Source organism: Spermophilus citellus (genome assembly GCF_964194105.1).
Source record: "Spermophilus citellus genome assembly, chromosome: 3".
Lineage (NCBI taxonomy): Eukaryota > Metazoa > Chordata > Mammalia > Rodentia > Sciuridae > Spermophilus > Spermophilus citellus.
The window spans coordinates 214831601-214855557 of NC_138184.1; the positions used below are offsets into that span (position 1 = coordinate 214831601).

Below are 23957 nucleotides of genomic sequence, written 5' to 3' on the forward strand. Positions count from 1 at the left end.
TCTTAATTGATTCATTTGGTAGCAAGAAATGCACATGTTAATGTGTGTATAGCTGTTAAAAAAACATTGCATGGATCAATTACAATGTTGGTGGAAATGAAGGACACACAATTATGCATGTAAATATTTTTTAAAGTGATGCCAGAAAATATAAAGGTATATGAGAGTGTTAATAATATCTATTTTGAGGATTATGAGTATGTTTTTCCATAAAATGTGAATACCTTGTACTATAAATGTGTATTTTCCTACAATGGGGAAAAGGGCTGTTTCTTTCAGTATTTTTGTATTTTCCTAATAACAATATAAAAATTTAAAATATCCTTTCATTAATATTTCATATGATTAAAATTAATCAATGTATTCACAAGTTTGACATGGACTGGATAGTATTTGAGAATCTGCATGTTCCCAGAGACATTATTTAAAAATGAAATTATATTGTATATTTTAAGAAAACGAGAAGAAAGATTTTATTTTATTGGTGCAAGATTTAAGCACATACACTTGTTCAACATGATCTAATAAATCACTTGCTTTATTTCCCATAGAAGCCTTAGGTTTCCCCATTTGAAGCTCTTTTAAGAAATGCATTGTACAAATTTAAAAATTAAAAAAAAATGCATTCAGCACAGAAGGAAATTTTTTGTAATGAATATATTTTTTTCAAAGAGCTAAATTGACCATTGCAATCAGGTTCTCCAAAGCTGCAGGGCATTTTTTTTTTTTTTTTTAAGAATTCAAATCCTGGCTTGCCATGGACTCCACACTTGGCCATTTGGCAGATGTTCGCTACACCTCTGATGATCTTATGCTCACAAATGAAGGTCACCATATGTTAAAACCAAAAAGACAGTTCTGGTACTGGAAGCAGTGGTCCACGGCTAAAACTAGAAAAGGCCATATTCTCAGCAAACAGGGAAGGATATAAGGAAAACATTGTTCTAAAAATGCTGTATGGATTGCATTTGTCTTAGCCTGAATGAAGACTTTCTCTGTCATTCGAGATTGTTACCAAATTATATTCCTTGTTGACTAAATCTGCCCTGTGAGGCCCAAAGCCCTGGCTTGCTCTCTGGCCAGCCCAATGTCTTCCAGAGAGTCCCATACATGGATGATACCTGCTTCTTCTTCCATTATTATAGCAGGGGATAGTTTGAGTGCAGTGAAAGATGTTAAGACCAAATTGAAAACAAGAGAATAACACTAAGAAAGCCTTTTATAATATATCTCTTTGACATTAAGAATGTCCTAACCACTTTTCATTAGCTTTAAGGCAAATTAAAAAGGCAACATCTGGATCCCTTACCCCATCTTCAGAGAAAGACTTAACAGCAGTCAGGGTAAAGAGGACCCCTACACACAGAGCCCCGACCTTGTACTCTTTAGGGGCTTTAGCCAAGACAGTTGAAACTCAGGAGGTGGGACAACTTTCTTTCACAAACAAACACTTTAAATATTTGGACATGAGAAGATACAAATGCAAGCAGTTTTTGCAGGTAGTAAGGAGTGACTATCTATGACCCTCACATTTTTTGTTAAGCTACAGATATCACGAGTGCTGTGTTCTGATCCCTCTGTGTTCTCTATGGTTTGTTGAACTCAACTAGGTGGATTGATACTTTAGAGTGAAATTCCCCAGGACAACCTTGCTGTTGTCACCTGGGCATCTACTGAAAATGTCATCTCTTGGAGCCCCCTCCCAGAGTCGAGAGAAGCAAAATATGGAATAGGGATCTGCATTTTGGTAAGGTCTGCAGGTATCTGGGATGCATGTGAAGGTAAAAGAGGCACCACTGTTGTCTAAACTGGGTGCAGTTTCTTGACAACTGTAAAGACCTAAATTTAGTAAGAATAACCAGCTGAAAATCTGGTACATACCATTTAAGACTCTAGAGAAGGAACTAGGATACAGTATTTAGTAAAAAGAAGTCATGACTCTTTAATATATTCTTATCTAGGATTGTCTTCTCACTTTTTTTTTTTTTTAATCTATGACTCAGATTGCCTTCTCTTCATTCCTGTCACACATCTTTCCTCCTCTCACTTCACTGGGTCAAACTTACCTCCGGGCATCTTAAGCCTTCTCTTGGTATCCTGAGAAAATGACAGTGACAGAAGTAAAACTCGGTAATGAAAAAGACAGAACATGCCCTACTGGGCTTTAATAATGGGAGTTCTTATTCTGTATAATAGTTTACAGTTTATGAATGTTACATGGTGCCTATTTACCTTTCCCACCAACCTTCCAGGTGGACAACACAAGTAGCATTGTCATCAGTTCCAACCAAGAGCTAAAAAATCTAAGCATGCAGAAAATTTGGTGGCTCATTAGCATCCTAAACTGAATAACAAGAAAAATGGAAATGAAATGCTGCCTCCTGGATCCAAATTCAAACTCCTTCCTGTGGACTGAAGGCTCCATCAGCAGGGGCTGATGAATACCTGTCTATGGGTATTACCAAGGTCAGGGTGCGGTGGCTGCCACCTGGAGTCCCCTGTTTGCAGAATGCTCTCTATGATTTTATGGGAAAGATCAAAGTCAAACAGTGCAGGAGTCAGCGGGGAAGCGGCCTTTCATCCAGGGCTGCTTCACCGACATTAACATCTTCTCTTTATTAAGTCCTCTGTGTGTTCAGCACCTTACATCAGTTGCCTCAGTTCATACTCACCTGTCAATCCTTGAAGATAAGTATCAGTGCCCCCATGTTAGAGAGAAGGATGTTGACCTGAGAAAGACCACAATATTTTTCTCATAGTCACACAGCTAATAACAAGCAAGGTGGCTTGTGGCTCAATTTCTTTGATCTTAGAGCTTTGATATTGGACCATTACGGCTAATATTTCTAATGGATCAACTCCATCCAGCTTCATTGATTCTACCTCTTAAATCGGAATCACCAAAGTTGGGTCCCAGGCATATGGATGCTGAAATATGACTAGTCAATCTGCTGAACATTAAAGACAGAACCGCTGCTCTGTTATTTGGCCTGTTAGTATACATACATTAGATTTTAGGTTTGAAGTGAGAGGCAACTAGGAGATAAAAACAATTTATTAGCCAAAAGGAGAAGGGGCATTCTGTAAATAATGGAGAGAAAAATACCCAAATTAGAATTTAAAGATGTTTGTCTTATTACCCACATGTCATTGAATACAGCCCCCTTACCATCTCTGACCCTGAGTTTCTGTATCAATTTAAAAAAAAAATCCTACTCAGCCTGCCTGAGTAAGGTTATTATGAAAATAAGATTGGAAAAAGAATATGGAAAATTCTTAGAAGCAAAGGCCCCCTAGCTACATTGATGTTATGGTGAAATTAATGCTTCAAATAAGTAGTCTTGCTGCTTTGAATAATAAATGGTTTGGAAAAGAAGAGGGAGATTTCTCCATTCTGGAGGTAGCAGTAAGTCAAAAAACATGATAATTGAGAGCGATCCAGGTGGGTAGAGTGTGATTAGCGGAGACACTCCAGAGAGCTCTCAGATCTGCGAGACACTTGTGACATTGCCAGTGAAGGAATGAAGGACAGAGCTGGAGAGGCTTCTCCTGGAGGTCTGAGACAGGAAATGGGCACCAGGTGATAGTTAGTAAGGTAAGAGGCTTGGTATAGAAGACAGTCAAAGGGTTGGATCATTTGGAAAAGAATATTCGAGGTCATCTATTTATTTTTTCACTTATTTGTCAGACATCTACTGGACATCTTTCAAGGGCCCGTGCTAGCTCCCCAGAGCTCTCTGGATGAGTGAGAGAGACTCTGTCTTCAAGAGGTACATGGTATGGGTGGGTAGAGCTGTGCTGGCAAACTGCCAGCTCTTCAGCAGCAACCCTGCTGACAGAGGAGGGGCCACAGAGGGGCTTAAAGAGAAGATGGGAAGATTGGAGGCTTTGCCTTTAAGACCTTTTGTGCCTTCAGTTTCTGAAGACTTTACAGATTCACCCACATCCCACAGCTGAAGTAGCTGGATTTGCTTTCTCTCCCTCTGTGTGTATGTTTTCAGTGCAGAGAAGCCACCTCAAGTTTGCATAAATTTTCCTGATAAAGACATCTAGGGTGGCATGCCTTCAAAATTATATTTATTCTAAACAAACTCGGAGTGACTTCTCAAGCTATCACACCCAATCATTTTTTTTTCTTCTCTATTATGTGGCAAATGTGAAATGAAAACATCAGAAAAATGATGGTTTCATTTCTCCTCCAGAACAAATTATATTAAAGGAACAAAAAGATAGGGATGCTTTTCAAATAAGTATTTAGTACTGTTTAGTCTTTAACAAGCTTTATTGTTTCTTTTTCTCATAAAAATGTGATTTTCTTTGTCATTGTAGGTGCTTAGGACAAAAATGGGGTGGGTGTATATAGATATATACACACATACATACACACCTCTTGTGTTGAAGTAGTTTGTGTCTTACTCTTACACATACATTGAGTAGACCAAAAACTGATTGAAGACATATTATTTATCTTCATATCCCCTATCATACTATATGGCACATGGCAGGGATGTCATCATGTGTAGAAGTCTGTTAGGTATAAAAATAAAATAACAAGAATTGCTTTACTTTACTTCGCTCTCCACCTCCAAATAAGACTGTGGCCAAATGGTTCCCTTCAGTACAAAAGGAAAGAAAGGAAGAAGGAGATAAAGAGAAAGAAGGAAGGAAGGGAGGGAGGGAGGGAGGGAGGAAGGAAGGAAGGAAGGAAGGAAGGAAGGAAGGAAGGAAGGGAGGGAGGGAGGGAGGGTTGGGTGGAGGGAAGGGGAGGGGAGGGAAGGGACAGGAGAGAAACTTAAAATGTGAGAATAGAGCTCAGGAGAGATCTGAGCATTTTCCTGATAAAAGTTAGAGTTGAAGCTCAAAGAAGAGCTGTGGCAGTGTTGAGGCATCTGAAGAAAGAGAGAGAATTCGAGACCAAATGTCCACTTCAAACATCAAGAAAAAAAATAAAGATGAAAGGAGGACTGGGCAGAGAAGCAGAGAAGTTGTAGCAGGGGATAGCTCGGCAGGGTGGGCACAGGGAAGGACAACCTCAAGAAGCTGGGATCAGCAGACAGTGTTGCTGTGAGGGAATTCATGGAAGAAATGCAAAAAGCCATCACTTCATGAAATGGCCTGTGACTTTTAAAGTTTTTTTATTTGTTGTTGTTGTTTTCAGAGATAGGTGGGGGAATCATGGAGTTTGTTGGAAATCTATTTTAAGAGTTTCTATAAAAGGATTTCACAAGTTAGCACCTCCTGCCAAACACAGAGTGTCTAAAGTTATAAAACTGTGAGTCTCAAGATGGTGGAAAGAGATGGACATCATTACCCCAGGTACACGCATGACTGCACAAATAGTGTGATGCTACATGGTGTACAATCAGGGAAGCGAAAACTCGTGCTGCAATTGTGTACAATGAATCAAAATGCATTCTGCTATCATATATACCTAGTTAAAATAAATAAATAAATTGATAAAAAATTAAAAATAATTTCAAGTTAAATTTTTTAAAAAAATAACTAAGTTTCTGAGAAAAGAAGCTGTGTTGTATTTCTTAAATATGCTACGTTGTTCAGCACGGCATCAGGCACCCCAACATGTGTATAATAAATATGGTTAAATTGGCCACAGCACCAAGAAGAACTGCATTGTCTGGATGGAGCTGGGAGGTTGAGATGGAGATGAGCAACCCTAGTGAGGCTCTCTGCTAAAGTTAGGAATCCAGGAAGAGAATGAAGCCAACTCTACTGCAGTGATAAGAGTGTAAGCAGACCTTACCAGTCCCTGAATCAAAAGTGGAAAAGTCTAGTTGAGTAGGAAGAGAGCGAATTGGTACTGAAAACAGATTTAGGCTAGAAGTAACTCTGAGAACAAAGAGCTCAATTGTTAGTTACTATCACTCACTTCTTTCAAGATTAATATGCAAAAATAGATTTCCTTTGTTATTATTGTTACAGTATGTATGAAGCTTAAGAATCTAAGAATTCTGCTTTTAGGAAACTCACCATGATGAATAAAGAATGCTAGAAGTAATTAAATTTTATTTCTCAAAATATTTCAAACATGAACCATCACTGGATTTCTTGCCTATCCTTAAGACAGAGAGATTTATGGTGATTGTTACCTATATGATAAATCCATAATATTACCATAATTATAATGTCCTTTAACAATGTTTCATCATAACTATCTTTTTAACCTACAGAACCCAAAATGTTTATAAAAAGATTGTTAAATTTTACAATCTAGAAGGATCCTAATGATACCATGAAAATTTCAGCACATATAAGACTGAACCTGAAATGGATGGAAAAATGACCCAGTGGGTAGAAACTTGAATTGGCCATAAACATCAGGAATGGAGAACAAGCTTTCCAAAGTGAGGCCGTGGCCCAAATTCCACTGAAGCCAAATGACTCTGGGTAGAAAAAAGTAGTCCAAGCTTGTAAAAAGAAGTCCCCTATCTGCATATTACTTGACCTCCACTCCTAGGCAATGGCCTGGCCTGATGCCAGGAGGACACAGCAGCTTTTCCATTTATTTATTAGAATATCAACCAGAGGAGAAAACATCCTGAACTTTATGGAGAAGCTCAACTAAGCAAAGCATGAGCTAAGGCAGCTGAAGGCTCTTGGTGAGCAGGGGCTGCAGAGCAAACCACACCTCGAAGTTGTGTGAGATGGGGGAGCACATTTGCATGGTCCCAGATGGTCTCAATTTAGACATCACGCTCCCCCCCCAAGAGAAATCAAGGACAACTCCCCTTGTCACTATGTTCAGTGTTTGCAAAACTGTATCTTATATTCTGACTTCTGACTCTCAATGTACCTTTAACTCGTAAAACCATTTTGAACAAGCCAGCTAAGTCAGTTTGCTGGGGAAATTTTGAGCAGTAATAAAATCCCCATATCACAATTAAAAGTCTGATCAGAATTCACCTGAGAATGTCATCTAGGTGAGAAAGCAAGAATATCTTCAAAGGAAAATTAAACATTTAAGCCCAAAATATTTGATTTCACCGATGAAAATGATTGAAGTGTTTGGGGATCTTATTTCTCTTATGTTCTTTTCAATGATTAGGTTTTATGAAAATTCAAAGTTGGGCATTGACTTATGTAGAATAATAATTTTTTAAAATGCCCACAAAATTTAAAAATGCAGATCTTGTTATAAATTGCTGTATGTGAAGACCAAATAAGGGACATGAAAACTTCCAATAAATTACTAAGTTTATTATTCCAAATTTCATAGAAAGAGACCCAGGAAAACATAGCATTATATATTTTATAAAAGATATATTATACAATATATAGTCAGATATATTTTATTATTCCCATTCTCTATGATATCTCATTTAATAGCCAGATAATTAAAAAGCCATATGTTCACAGTAGTTTCATTTCTGTCATAGCTGCACCTTTGAAAAAAGATACATTTGTTCCCACAAGCACATGGTTAGAATCCAGCATCTAAGGTGGTACATATTGGCTTCAGGAGTGGGCTCCCTCTTAAGGTTGTTCACTAAATAGGGGGCAAATGTCCTGAAGAAGATTCATGAGCGGTAGGAGAAGGAAGGTCACCATCTAAAGACTTAAAGTACATTTTCAAAAACATAAAGCACAAAAGAATAGCACTATGGTTTTCTAAAAAATAAAATAATTAAAACATCTCAACCTCTGGTACAAATATCTCAGGTTCCAAGAGGGAGAAAAAGATACTATTCCCCCATAATTACCTTTGAATTGAACTGCACTCTGTTTTTGATGATTTGGTCTTTAAAGCACATAATTTACTAAAAAGGAAAATAAGGAAGATGGCAAATACAAGTTTTATTTCCTATATTGGCAGACTTCTCTTTTGTTTCACTCCCATTACCTTTTAATTTTCTGCAAATCAATTCATTCCCAGATGATCAAAAGGCTAAAATGGGCTCTGCTCTTTCATCAATTCCACATTTGTCTAGGATCAGGAAATTACTCCATTATGTTATTAGTTCAAAAGCTTCTCTTGGTAGTTCCTAAATCTCCTCCCAGGCCCTTCCCTCCAATTCTCTCTCTCTCTCTCTCTCTCTCTCTCTCTCTCTCTCTCTCTCTCTCTCTCTCTCTCAATGCAGGAGCAAAATGCCTGACAACACTTTAGGAGAGATGCAAGAAATGCTAAAAGACTAGGACATCACATTATTCATTCCCTTTCTCATGGCCCACCCACAGAGAAAGGTATGGTATGTGAGCATGTGTGTGTGAGTGTGTGTGTGTGTGTGTGTGTGTGTGTGTGTTCAGGTTCATGTTTCACCCTTTAAAAAAAAAAATATTTTAACTTATTAAAAGCATCAACTCTGAAATCCTAAGTATCTGGCAAATTGGAAAACAACGCACCCCAGGTTTATGTGGGTGAAATTAAAAGTTCAAGTGCCTGTGTGCAGGGTGGTTATTAAAATTAGCATTCAAATGAGAGATGGGATTCAAGGTGTGTCTTTGAAACTTTGGACTGAACCATTTCTGGACTACCAAGCAAGTCCAGGAGTGTCAGCCAGCAGCCCTGGAGATGTGCTGTGTCAGCAGGCACCAGGACCAACCAGCCCCTGCACCACACCTAGAAATGCCAACCAAGAGACATGGGTTGCAAACTCTGGGGCATCCAGAGAAGCAAAGAGGAAATGGGGGAAAGAGACATCTCTCTCTCTTTCCCTCCCTCTCCCTCTCCCTCTCCCTCTCATTCCCTCTCTCCCTCCCTCTCAGACTACCAGCCTCAGACACACCTACCAAAGCTCCAGGTTTTGGGAACTGTTCTCTCTAGGGCCCACACCAGCGTGTTCCCCAGCAGGTAGCTAGGACACCATCCCCAGGCCCCACACAAGCTCGCTTAACATTGCAAACGCTTCCCTTCCTCTCATCCAAGAGCACCCTAACCAGCCTGATCCGGATCCCCCCAAATAAGCCTCGGGTTGCCTCTGGAGCAAGTCAGTGTTGAGAGCAAAGGCACCAGGCAGCCTCTCTCTCACTCCTACCACCATCATCCGCTGGCGGCCCGAAGTGGCACCGGGATCGGAGACCCCAGGGAGGGATCGCGGTTCCCTCTCACTTACTTTGAGTTGCAGATGTCCTCGGGGCGCGCAGGCTGCCTTTGTTGCACGGGGCGAGGTCTGTCTGCCGCGGCGGAGTCCAGGTAGGGCTCGCTCTGCTCCCGCCTGGGCGGCTTCGGCTCTGCTCCTCCTGGACGGATGGCTCTGGCTTCTTTCTTCTCCTCTCTCCACTTTGGATTTTCCTACGCTCTGGGGCTCCCTTGGCGGGATTTTTGGACTGGAAGGCGGGGAACCTGATCCTGCCTTTGACTCAATTACTCCCTGACTGGGAGGGGACGGAAGGGAAACGGAGAAGGGGAGGGATGAGAGGACGCAGGCTGGGCGAGGGAGGGAGAGCGCTTTGGCCCGGGAGCTGATTGGGAAGCTTATTAAAAGCAGAATACTCCAGGGGCAGTCTCTCCCCACGGAGCACGAAAAGGGACTTGAACCAAGAGGCCAGGAGATGCAAGATGGTTTTGTTTTAAGCAGAGCCCCAACACGATATTTCTTTTCCAAACTCCATGCACGACCTATTCTTTCTATGGGTGCCTGCTCCTGTTTACCGAGTAGGATGCCTTAAAGGGACAATCGATGGCATTTTAGCTGAGTTTGGGATTTGCACAATTGAAAGGATGATATTCGAGATGAAAAAACACAGTCTTCAAATCCAGCCGCTCCTTCCTCCCCCCTGACAACCGCCCTCCCTGCACGGAGCCCCAGTTAATTTCAGCTGTCAGTCGCAGCCCACCTGCAGTCACAAAACCTGCGAAGTACTTTTTCTGGATTGTCACAAAGAGTGGCAGATCTCTGAAAGTTCCCAATTAAGTGCCACTTCCCTTTAGGGAGCTTTTTCCTTTTGGGGCTTCCTGGTGCCTCTAGTGACCTATTTAGTGACATGATTCTGCAGCACTCAAGAATTCAGGGGATTAATCCAAGGGGCTCAAACTTTGAGGTTTGTAAAATGCAGAGGTTGGAGATCCTATCTTTCTGGAACTTGCATTTCTTTTAGTTGAAGAAAAAGACTAAAGTAATAGATCTAGGGTCCAATGAGTCTCCCATAGACCAGTATCTATGATATAAATGAGATAAATTATAAAAATGATTAGGAAGCATAAAACGTATTTACCCAAACATTTTCAAAATGTAAGTATTGAAATTTTAACCTCATTCATTAGTTCTTTCCTGCTCCTCGGCTTGCACCTTTTATTTCCTTTCAGTTTATTAGCTGCCACCCTCAAATTAGTTGTAGAATATACTTCCATTTCCCATAGTTCTGAGTTTGCATCTCTTGGATTCAACTCGACAAGTGCTTATTAAGCCCTGTATATAACTAAAATTTACATTTCTTAGGACCATTCCTAAATCCCCAAATTAGGGGCATTTTTTTTTTCATGGCAGATAGTCTTCTATTGACTGCTACCTGGACAGATGTCCTGTTCCTGCAAGTAGAGCTTTAATAAATCAATCAACCTATCAATCAAAAGAGGAAGCATCAAGATTTTATTTACAGTCAGGTGAGGTGGCACACATCTATAATCCCAGCAACACAGGAGACTGAGTCAGGAGGATGGCAAGTTTGAAGCCAGACTCAGTAAATTAGGGAGGCTCTCAACAACTTATTGAGAGCCTGTCTTAAAAAAAAAAAAAAAAAAAAAAAAAAGGAAAGAAAGAAAGAGAAAAGAAAAAAAAAGACTGGACATGTAGCTCAGTGGTAAAGAGACTTAATACAAAAAAATAATAAAAGTCTATATTTATTTACAGCCCCAATCAAATTCTCAATTCTCCACACATAATTACCCCCAAAGGAAATAAATAAATAAACATATCAATATAACAAATTCTCTTCCATCTAATCTTAGACTTTAGGTTATATACTTTTCTTTTATGATTACATTTTCCCCAAGAAGCAAACAATCTTTGTTTTAATCCTGCTGCACCTATATAAATCACATAGCAGGGCATATACTCATTTTTTATTATTTTTCCCAGATCCTTTATTGAAAGAGATGTCTCAGCATTTCCTATCTCTTTACAAGAATGGAGCTCCAAGGCCATTAAATAAAGGGTATCTTTTCTTTTTCTCTTCCTGAACTTTACCTTCACGTCTACCAGAGCTACATGCGACAACCATTTAACATGAACCATGCTGGCTTGATTGTGGTGCTTGATGATACAGTTTAAAAAGTAAGCATGAATTTTTTATGATTTCTACTTAATTACATGTGCTATATCAGAAATACAATCTTGTTTTTTTTCAATAGGTGTTATGAAAAAAATATATACTATATATAATATAGATACACATATAGTATATAATATATACATATAATAATTACAAATTATATAAGTACATATTATATAACCATTGTTATATAATATATAATCTAGATAGCATATACATATAATATGCTATCAAAAGTGTCATACAATAACATAACATTGTATATAACATATATTTTGTTTAATATATTTAATTGTCGCTGAACCTTTATTTAATTCATTTATTTATATGTGGTGCTGAGAATTGAACCCAGTGCCTCACACATGCCAGGCAAGAGCTCTACTATTGAGCTGCAACCCCAGCCCACTATGTAACATATACTACATAATTATATACAATACATATGACTGATGGTTCTCTGTTGCAAGCACTGTTGCCTTGCAGGCAATAGTTGGCATTATCTGGAGACATTTTGGTTGTCACAGATTGAGGGAAGGGGTTGCCCTGGCAGACAGACAAGAGACTAAACATCCTGCAATGAACAGGCCAGCCCCCACCACAAAGAATTATTTGGCTCAAAATGATAACAGGGTAAAAAATGAGAAGTTCTGATTAATATTATTTATAATTGTATTTTTGAAATAAAAAAGAAGTTAGAGTTTTTATTATAGAAATCTATGAGAATGAGATTAGACCAAATTTAATTCATTTTCACCCAAGTCTAAGTAGAACATACTCTTCAATATATCCTTTTATGCTCAATCTCAGACTTCATTAATAGGCATAGCTCTATTAACTCAAGACTTAAAGTCATTTAATTCATTTGGCCTCAATGTTCTTTGAGTACCTCAGTTTTTGATTGATTTTCTTTTTCTTTTTTTTTAAAGGAGAAAGAGAGAGAGAGAGAGAGAGAGAGAGAGAGAGAGAGAGAGAGAGAGAAAGAAAGAATCTTTTTTTGTAGATGGACACAACACAATGCCTTTATTTTTATGTGGTGCTGAGAATCGAACCCGGGTCCCACCTGTGCTAAGCCAGCACTCTACTGCTGAGCCACAATCCCAGCCTGATTGATTTTCTTTTCTTGTTTGTTTGTTTGGTGCTGGGGGATTAAACCCAGGGCCTTTTGCATGTGAGGTGAGCACTCTACCAACTGAGCTATATTCCCAACAGACAAAAATCCTGATTCTCAGAGAGCTTATATTTTTGTTTCTGACTAATTAATTAAATTTAGAAAAAAAAAAAAGATATGGTGTCTTGAGAAAAATAAGACAATGAAGAAAAATAACCATGTCCATTTGGGGGAGAAAATTTCCATGGGGTGAAGTCTGAGTGAAGACTTAAGAGTTGAGGGAGGAACTTCTAGGCGAAGGGATGAGCAGCTGCAAGGCTCTGGGTTCTGTCCTTGCCTGGGCCTGAGTTTTAGCAGAACAGTGAGGAGGCCACTATGCTAGCAACTTGGAGAGGTGGGCCAATGTCCAGGGCAGTAACAGGCCAGGCCATGTTCAGCCTGCGTCCACTGTAAGGACTCCATTGTACTCTGCATGACATGGGCACTCAGGCTCTCCCAGCATAATTAATGAACCCCCTGCATATTGTGGCTAGGCTAAAGTGCAACTAAGGCAAGTGATTTGAAAAGGAGGCCATTGATTCTGTGGCAACAAATAAAAAGAGGAGGGTGATCAGCATAAAGTTTAAAATCATGCGGGAACCTGGTGAAAATTCATCATCTTTCTTTAGGAGTGTCTCCTTGGAAGGACATGTGGATTCTTGATGACCCCTCCCAGGTCATCAACATTCCTAGAATGCAACAGGACATTTCTTCAAGTAGTCACAGTTTGATAGAATCTGTTCCAATACAGTTTCATTCTCTCTTTAAATGTAATAAAAAAAATTTTAAAGTATTTATAATTAGTGTGATAGATTATAAAACCACATATCTGTTATCTACATAATTATTTATATTAGATATATTTTCATAACATTTATGCTCTTTTTTGGCTGCAAAAAAGACAGAAAGTATAAGTAAAAATGACTTCAACAATTCAGGAATTTATCTCAACAAAAAACATAGGTTGATAAAATGTGTCCTTCAAAGTTTCCAAGACTTAGGTCTTATGTCTACTCACCTTCAGTTGTCAAATAAAGGCTCTTTAATATGTTTCAGGGAGTCTCAGGCATATTTGGCTTTTAAAAGTGAAGCTGAAGGGCTGGGGATGTGGCTCAAGCGGTACAGCACTTGCCTGGCATGCGTGGGGCACTGGGTTTGATCCTCAGCACCACATACAAACAAAAATTAAAAAAAAAAAAAAAGATGTTGTGTCCACCGAAAACTGAAAAATAAATATTAAAAAACATTATCTCTCTCTTCTCTCTCTCTCTCTCTCTCTCTCTCTCTCTCTCTCTTCTCTCTCTCTCTCTCTCTCTCTTTCTCTCTCTCTCAAAAAAAAAAAAATGAAGCTGGACTCAAATCTTAGTAGAGAATGGGTCAGCCTCCCCAGCCACTTAGCCACACAGAGCATTCCCCACAAAATGAAGAGGTAGAAACAATCTGGGAAGCAACCAACCAACAATGCCTGTTAACTTTTTCCTGAAATTTTATACATTTACGCTTTATCAGTCTCTTATGAAACTAACTAGCTTAACTTAATCCACTAAACCTTGTCCTTTTATAAATTAATTAATTTATTTATTTGCTCTAATTTGTTATACAGGACAGCAGAATGCATTTTGAATTATAGTACACAAATAGAGCACAATTTTTCATGTCTCTGATTGTACACAAAGTAGCCACACCATAGGTATCATCATACATCTACCTCGGTTAATGATGTCTATCTCATTCCACCATCTTTCCTACCCCCATTACCCCTTCCCTACCCCACCCTCCCCCACGCCCTATCCAAAGTTCCTCCATTTCTCCCATGCCCTCCCCCACTTTATGGATCAGCATGTACTTATCTGAGACAATATTTAGCTTTTGGCTTTGGGGGATTGGCTTACTTCACTTAGAATGATATTCTCCAACTCCATCCATTTACCTGCAAATGCCATGATTTTATTCTCTTTTAATGCTGAGTAATGTTCCATCATGTATATATACCACAGATCTATATCTATATCTATGTCTATCGATATATATATATATAGCACATATATATAATACCACAGATATATATTATATAAATTGTGTGTGAGTGTATATATGTATATATATATATATATATGTATGTATGTATGTATATATATATATATATATATATATACACACACACACATATATATATCACTTTATCCATTCATCTATTGAAGGGCATCTAAGTTGGTTCCACAGTTTAACTATTATGAATTGTGCTGCTATAAACATTGATGTGGCTGTGTCCCTGTAGTATGCTGTTTTTAAATCCTTTGGGTGTAGACCAAGGAGTGGGATAGAACCTTGTCCTTCTTAACAAAAACTTAAAATAATGGGAGTTTCAATTTGTCTAAGCATTTTAGAAGAACAGGACTTGTACAATGACTTTACTTAGATTTGCACAGAAAATCAGGCCTAAAATACCTAAAGAATTTTGGTTACATGATATGAGAGAACTAAATCTACTGTGTAATAGCTCTCATGAACATGAGCATGAAAGCCCTTAATGAATATTACCAAATCAATACCAGTAATTTATAAAAAGTTGAATACTGTATGTAATATTGGATGCTTATCCTAGAAATGCAAGTTTGGTTTCACATGTAAAAATCAAACAATATCATTTACCACACTAAATGATTGAGTAGGAGAAAAGGAACATGTAAGTACACATAGGACAAGCTTTTCACAAAATTGGACATCCATTGGTAATAATTCTCAGCAACTTAAGATGACAAGTGAATATCCTTGTTTTGATAAGAGAAAGCTTCCAGCCAAAAGTGATTCTTACACAGTGAATGCTTCCATCAAAAATCAAGAACACACATAAAGTGTTGGTGTGTCTGCAATTGGTGCAACCACTCTGGAAAGCGGTATGGAGATTCCTGAGAAAACTTGCAAAGAAATCATTATTTGATCTAGTTATCCCACTCCTTGGTATATATTCAAATGAGATAAAATCAGCATACTACAGTGATGTATCCACATTATTGTTTATAGCAGCATAATTCACAATAGCTAAGCTATGGAACCAATCGAGGTGCCCATCAATAGATGAATGGATAAAGAAATTGTGGTATACTACACAAAGGAATGTTACTCAACAATAAAGAAGAATGGCTTTATGACATCTGCCAGTAAATGGATGGATCTGGAGACTACCTTGCTAAGTGAAATAAGCCAATCCCCCAAAGAACCAAACGTCAAATGTTTTCTTGATATGTGGGTGCTAACCCACAATAAAGGTCAGAGGAAAGAATAGAAGTTCAGTGGATTAGAAAAAGGAAATGAAGGAAAGTGAGGTTGAGATAGGAAAAGGAAAGACAGGGGGAATGAATCTGACATAACTTTTCTGTGTACATATGTGAAAACACCACATTGAATATCACCATCAAGTATATATATACAAAAGACTGGGAACCTAATTAAAATAAGATATTCCTAATTAGAATAAGATATGTTTATATAAACATATCAAAACAGATTCTACTGTCATATATAACTATAAAGAAACAACAAAAAAATCAAGAAAAAGGGAAGAATGACCACTTTTAACCACTTTCACTGAATATTATACTAACAACTTAGCCAATGAGGAAATACCATAAAAAGAACTAAAAAGAACGAAAAGGAAGAGGTAGCATTGTCTTTATTCTCAGACAACTTCACTGCATACATAGGAAATTATCAGAAATTCATGGAAAACTTTAGAACTAATGAGTGATGTTAGCTGGACACAAGTTAAAATTTAAAAATCAAATTATATTCTATATTCTAACAAGATTATTGTACAGTATTGGCATAAAAATAGAATTATAGATCAATGAGGGAGAGTAATGATCCATTCACAAAGATACTCAAATATATTTCATTGTAGGAAGGATAGAATTTGAATATAGATGACCTTAAGTTGAAAGAACTGAGTATCCGTATGGAAAAAAGTATACTTGACAATATAAAGAAAAAATAAATCAAAATAGATCATAGAACTAAATGTAACAGCAAAGACTATAAAACTTCTAAAAGATAATGTAATAAAATCTTTTTTTACCTTGTAGTAGGCAAAGATTTCTTACCTACGACATTAAAAAGTATAAAATAGTATTAAAATATTAATATATTTGACTTCATTAAAATTAAAATTTTGCTCTTTGAAAGTCAAAATTTTTAAAAAATAATAAAGCAATTCTAACAATGCAAGTAAAAATGTATGTGTGACAGATTGTGATCTAGAACTTTCCAAGATCTCATATAAATCAATCATCCGAAGTCAATCAAAACAATAAAAATAAACAAAATATCTTAGCAGACACTAAGAAAATATGTAAATGCCAATAAATATGAAAAAATGTTTTGCATCATTTTTCCCATTAAGGGAATACAAAACTAAAACCTCAATGAGCCACGACTATATACCTCCTTAAAGAGTTAAAACGTAAAACACTGGCAACCCAGTGGTTAGTGGGAATGTGAGATGCTATAGACACCTGGAGAATCAGTGTGACCATTTCTCATAAATTAACCATACATTTAACATATGATTCATTTTTTGTAGACATACAAAACTTTTTACTCTTAGATACTTACTTATAGGGAAAAAAAAGTGTCCCACATAAAGGTTTATACATTTTACATACATATGAATAGCATCTTTATTCATAATAGTTCCAAACTGGAAATTGATAAATGTATGAATCAAAGATCCATCAATCGGACATTATTTATCATTAAAAGAAAACTACTGATACATGAAACAAAATGAATTCACTTCAAAAACACACTGAGTCGAATAAGTCAGACACATAAGAGCAAGTGTTGTAAGATTCTATTATGTGAAATTCTGGAAAAAGTAAAAATAATCTATACTGACAAAACACAGATCAGTGGTTGCCTCAGACTGCAGGCTGGGTTTAGGAAAAATTTGATAGAACCAGCAAATATTTTATTGGGTGGTGATTAGATGGAATATGTATTTGTGAAAAGTCATCAAACTGTGGGGTTAAAATAGGTTCATTTTATTGTACATAACTGAAATTCTTTAAGATACCTCAGTAAACTATTTTTAAAATAAAATAGCATTAATGGTATGGTGGTTAAATAGTAGACTCTGTGGCCAGACTGTCTGATTTCAAAACCTAGGTCTCTTAATTTCTGGTGTGACCTTTGGTAAGTCACTTTAACCCTCTGTGCCTTGGATTTTGCAGTAGTAAAGTAAGAACAGTATCAGTGCCTTCCCCCTAAATTTGCTTAGAATATTAGGCATGTTTGGAACATTGCTTTAGAGCATTACATTGTATTATCCATCTGTAAATTAATAAATAAATTTTACATCACTGAATTAAATTCTAAACCGCATGCAGCATTATCCATGTAACAAAAAAAGGTATGCTGTGAAGTAACTAGTCTAAATATACACATTCTCTTACAGAAAAGCTATGTTCCACATCTTCCAGAAATAACCTCTTCATTTCAACTAATGATTCACATAAAATAAGTATTTTATCAAGAATCAAGACAGAATATTAAATAGACTACTGGTTTTGTTTTATCCTGTAGATAGCGATTTTTTATTCTGTAAAGGACTTAATGTGAAGTATTTCTGCTTTCCCAGGTATGGAGTCTGTGGCCAATGCTTAACTGTGGTTACAGTGTGAAAGCAATCATAGGCAATACATAGACAGGAGCCACTTTATTCCAATAAAGCTTTGTTTATAAAAGTTTTTAAAAAAGAAAAAGAAATCGGTTTTCATTGGTTCATTTCCCAAAGTAGATTGCTCACTCCTCTTCTTAACAGGGGCTTAACTGAGTCCATCCGGAAGGATGTCTAGGGTGTATAGTGCCTGACCGGTCCACCCTTTCAGATTCTGTTTCGGGATCAGCTCATGCTGCATACACGTGCCCTGTCCTCCAGAAAGCTATGTCCATGACATTCCTAACAGATGCTTATGAACCTGAACTAAGATGTTGTGCCCTCAGTGACAACAGTTGGGGAACGGCTCCACTGAAGCAGGGCACCAGATCCAGGAGCCATCCTGGGTTGCAGAGAGCAATTTGCTCTGTGTCCCATCTTAAATGTGTCTGCACTAACCCGACACCACAGAGACAAGGGAAGGTTCCTAACACATTCACACAATGCAAGTCACATTTGGCAGATGTCTAAAGCAGGGAGACAGCCAAGAAGGAAGACCATCTACTAAACCCCTGTCATCCTGTCAGCCTTTTGTTTAAGACTCTAAACTTTTTTAGCATCAGGTGAAATTTCCTTGAAAAACAACATCTAAAATTTGGCTTGTACTTTTTTTTTTTCTTGCATTCCTCAGTGTGTATTTGTGATGGCCACCAACTCTTCTTCCCTGTGGCCTCTGTACACAGCATGCTTTTTCTTGTCCTCCCAGGTTCTGGCTGTTTTCTGTAGTTAAAAGGTTTTCCTTGTTCTGTCACATTTACCTACATCCCACCCCTCAACCAAGTTCCCACCACACCATGGAGTCTTCTTGGGTGTACTCAGCCACCCAGAGCCACCCACCCCCGCACACTGCTCCCAGATCTCAGTGTTTACTTATTAAAATAAACATCCCATTGTCACGGGGAAGGAGTGATCCCACAAGAATATGCAGTTAAAAATGATCAGAGTCAGGCATCCTTTATCTAGTGATCATTTTCTGACATTGGATAAATCACCAATGACTCTTTGCCTCCATTTTATTCTCCCTAAAATGTAAAGCTAGCAATCTTTAAGATTCCTGCTGCTCTGAGTATGGGCTGAGGCATTTAATTATAATTAGAAAGTTAGAAGCCCTTATATTAAAAAAAAAAAAAAAATTGGGCGAGGATTCACAGGGACACTATCTACTTTTATTTTAATTGTTTTAATATGGACATTTTCAAGTGAATAATGTAAGTTTTCAAAATATTTCATGATTGATCTTTTATCAATGAATGCACATCATGAACCCAATTAGGATGGATATCATTATCACTGCTTCATGGCTGAGTCAGTGGAGGCTAATCCTTACGGAGGCACTTAGGTGTTATTTGAGGGTTCTTCTCACCCTGATTCCTTCTACCTTCCCACTGGTACAGAAAGTGTACATAATCTATACCTGAGACTAACTGATTTCCCAATAATAGCAATTATGTAATATAATAAAAAGGAACAAGCTTATACATGTGTACTCAATTTAGACTTCAAGAGATGAATCTTTCTTTTCTTGCATCAGTAGATTTTTTAAGGAGAATCAGGCAGAGATGTGAGCTTGAGTCATTTTGTTAGGATGTGTGGGGGTTCTGTGGTTTATTTTTAAATCAGTTGCTATTTAATAATTCATGGTCTTATTTTCATTTTGGAAATAACTTTCAGTTTCCACTGGGCATGGATATCTAAGACAAGATTATTATTATTTTAGACCAAAGTTTATCCTATGGAATTCGGCAGAGCACTTTCCGAGACACAAGTGGAATGTGCCCGAGGACATATTATTGCAGATGGCTTCTGCAAAGCACACACACATATCTGCCCACAAATACACAATTACATGCACACACACAAAGGAAGTAACCTGAGAAAATCTGTCAACAAATGATATATTACATATGGCCTTCTGTAAAGGCTATACACACACATATCTAACAACCGAAGGAAATGTGCCCATAAATTATGTTTACCAAATTATTCCTTGAGATGAAATTTCAGAATTTAGTTCATTAAAGAAGAAGAAAGAAAAGGGAAGGAGAAGGGGGAGTAAAAAAGAAACAGAAGCCCTAACATACTGAAGACCTAGTTTTTCCAAGGGTAACTTACAGTCTCTTATATCTATATAGCAATTTTCTTTTCAAGGATACAGCAGACTATCCATTTCCTGCTAAATGAGCACAACAAACTAGATACAGATGTTGGATAACTGAGCTGAAAATGGGCATTTTCTTCTTACTCCTGGGGTACAAGGGTTCAAAGTTTGCAGCAATTTCTGCTTCTGCCTTCTCCCCCTGCCCCCACTCGGATTTGGGTTGCGCATGAAAAGAGAGATTCTGTGACTAATATCAATGAGACAAAGAAATGAAAACTCTCTAATCCCTGGGCCAGGCGCCAGCCATCCCACTGTACAGGGCCATTGGCCAGAAATCCCACTGTAGGCTGGGCCCAAAGCCAGCCAGGATTGGATACAATGAGTTTCACAGCTACCTTTTCAGAGCTGACAGCAAATGTCGGGGCACCAACAGCCTTTGATAAGAGCTCCAACTTTCTCTCTAACATTTCTACCCAATAATAATAAAGCTTTTTCTATGTATAAAGCGGTACTCTCTTAAAGATTGCTTAGTGCTTTTAGAGACTCCAACTCATTCATCTCAATACTTATAGTGAGAAGAGGTGGGGCTGGTGGCCAAGACTGGGAAATCAATATTCTCTTCCTGTTTTGAGAGAAAGAGAGAGAAAGAAAGAAAAAACACACATTATTTTATGCAACAGTTCATTCTCTTACTGAGATTTCTAGACAAAAATCTCACATGAATATTCTTCCTTCAATTAAATGTGTTTGAACGTGAGCTACCAGAGCCTGGCTGTGTGATTCCCAATGACTTGTTTACTTAGAATAGCTTCTGTCCTCTTAAGACTGGGGACTTTTGAAAGGCCAAACACATACACAAACCAGTTAATACTGGCACCCCTCACAGAACTTTCTGGCTGTTTCAGATTTAAATATTGATTTCTTTCTCTCACTCTCCCTGCCTCTTCACAACGACAGCAGCTGCTAGGAAGTTGGGAACTTCATGCCAAGAAAGCCCCTAAGAGGATATGAATGCCATTAAAATATTTTTACCTTATACTTTATTGTTGTTCTCTAAAGCCCTTGAGTAGCCCATTGAATACTGGGTAACCGAGAAGGGTTGCTCCTCCACTGGGGAAACACTGGATCTGATTTCCATTAGAGATTCTGAATTATTTAGTGGGAATCGAGTGCCCCAATCAGCTGGCTTCTAAGTACTTACCTCTCATTGTGCATGCACATTCCATGTGTGTGGAGGCCTTTTCTTGAAAACAGAGCACGCTCACTTGCAATTTGTTCATTTTAATTTTGAATAGTTTGAGAAAAAAGTACTTTCCAAGAGTTCGGTTGAATGTAGTATCTGTATCTAGTATGCAAAGCCAGGCTTGCTGTATCGGAAATTAAAAGAATTATGGATACCTAATTTAATCACAGCCTGTTTTCATTTCCAAACCTCTTTATAATGTGTTCTGACATAAACTTTTCAGATTTTACCTTAAAAAAAAAACTGTTAATGAACATTAATTGGATTAGAAGTCAAATTTCTAGCACTTGTATCAGCCTGCTAATTGGTTTGTAGTGACTGGATTGACATCTTTGACTGACATTAATAAGGATTATGGTGGATACAAAGATAAGAAAACAAAAAGTGGGGTTGAAGATGCATATATATCTATATCTATATCTATCCATATATACATACTTTTCTTTCTCTGCATATGTGAAAAAAAAACAATCAAAACTGAATACAAGAGGCCAATTCTTATAGATTTATGCCTCAGTCTGGCTGGGCACAAATCACGAGCCACTGAAGCAGGAACAAACTTTATTTCTGAACTCTACCAGCACACTCCACACGCTTCCCGGGAACTCTCCCGAACGCCACTCGGCTCCTCCAGGAACCAACAACCGGAAATCCCTCCTCCGGAAATCCCTCCTCCCGCACTTCCTCAACCAATGGGAACTCTCTGGGAATCCCCATGAGAACTCCAAAGTAGCAGGCCGAGGCGTACAGTAAAGGTCTAATACAACCAAATCAATCCATCATCTTAATGGCTTGCCTCTCAACCAATACTATTGGCAAAATGCCAGGGGCCATTCTGACTCCACTGTGGCTCTCAGCAGATTTTCCATTGTTTTCATAATATAGCATATTTAGAAAATTATGGTAAGGGATAGGCTTGGATCACTGGATCTGTGTGTAAACTTGCCAAAAATATTAAGGAAGTTAGAGTTTATTTTACAGTTATAGACATCCTTGAAGACGTCGAATACACACATCAGATCTGCATTTTTAAAAAGTTCCACTCTGGTTGCAGTGAGTAGATACAGTAGGAAGACGGACAAGATGTAGTTTGTAGATCAGTTGAGATGATTGAGGTAGGAAATAATGGTTGCCTGAATGAGCAAGCAAGCAATGGAAAACAACAGATTAGAGAAGAAAGAACTTCCTGGGAGCAGTGGATGGTTCTTTATGAATGGTAAAAAGATAAAATGATCAAGAGTAACCCCTAAGCCTCCAGCATTATGGGTGGTGATGCCAACCTTTGAAGCAATGAACAGAACTGGAGAATCAGAAATAAGTCACCTTTAGAGATGTTGAGTTTGGAGAGTTTTGTGTAAGATCCGAGTGGAGAATATATTGTTTAGCAGGACTTAGTGGAATTACATACCATGATGCAAACTGGCAATTTTAAATTCAACATTTGCATGTACTTTCAATGAATGAGCCAAAACCGTGGGCCAGTGAATTAGCTCCTTGATATTGCCTCTCTAAATCAACTCATCCAAGGAGATTTCAAGTCTGTAATAAAAATGTTTCCTAACTGAAGCTTGCCCTTTTAAAAAGGGGTGCTTTGGGATGTTTCTATTTTATATTCAAAAATAAAATAAAAAATGTTGCTACTGGCTGATTCTTTCCCTTCTCCCCAGGTCTGGGAGGTAGCCATATTTTGGTGATTCCTCACATCAAAATACATGACAAAGACAAGGGAAACCATGAATTTGTTAACCAAAGAATTGGGGATTTCTTCCACTTACAAGGCAAGGTCTGTGGCTCCAGTAAGGCTTGTATTCCATCCCATTTACCCTCCTCTCTTACCTCTCCCAACATCCATGCCCCTTCTCCCACCATTTTTATGATTTTCTAATAAATAGTTAACTTGCAGACATATTGTCAGTCTTGCCCAAGACCTGCAACTTCAATGTCTCATATTCGGTTTGTTTCTTGTTTTGTTTTGTTGTAGCCATTTGTCAGTATTCTTTCTTGTTCTGATTTTATTTCATTTTGGCTCACTGTATGTGTAAAAGCATCAACCAACGGTACCTTAACTTCTGCTCCACTCCTGCCCCAACTCCTTTCAGTTTCTTTGGTATGTTTTCACTCTTTCAGAGCTGGATACTTACCTTCAGTTAATTTTACACTCAACCTTTTCCCCCAACACTAATACTACAAGCATTTTGATCTCATCCTCACAGAACAGTACAATGAAAAAAAAAAGAATGATATAGCCAGTCAGAAAAAATATTTGGCACCAGTAGGAATTTTGTCAAGAAGGGAAAAATTAAAATCTTTGAAATAAAAACAGAATAAGGATTTTTTTTGGAAAAATGCAATGTGATATCAAGATACTATAAAATTGAGTATTTATTTTGTCAATAATTTCAGAGTATAAAATAACAAATTATAATCACACTAATCTTCCAGGCACTGGACTAGTTATTTATAAATAGCACATGCAATCTTTATAACAACCCTATAAGGTAAATGACTCTTATACCTGCTTTTGTGATTG

At 37.8% G+C, this 23957-nt stretch overlaps 1 protein-coding gene across 2 annotated transcripts in view; it reads right to left on the reverse strand.

Annotated features, from left to right (window-relative positions):
- Nucleotides 1-9369, reverse strand: part of PTN (pleiotrophin) — a 99397-nt gene extending 90028 nt beyond the window's left edge. Inside the window, exon 1 of one of the 2 annotated variants that reach the window (XM_081283774.1) lies at nt 9069-9369. The gene's annotated coding sequence lies outside the window, so the exon portion shown is untranslated. The remainder of the gene's footprint in view (nt 1-9068) is intronic. The other variant, XM_081283773.1, reaches the window with a different exon arrangement.
- Nucleotides 9370-23957: the final 14588 nt, after the last annotated feature.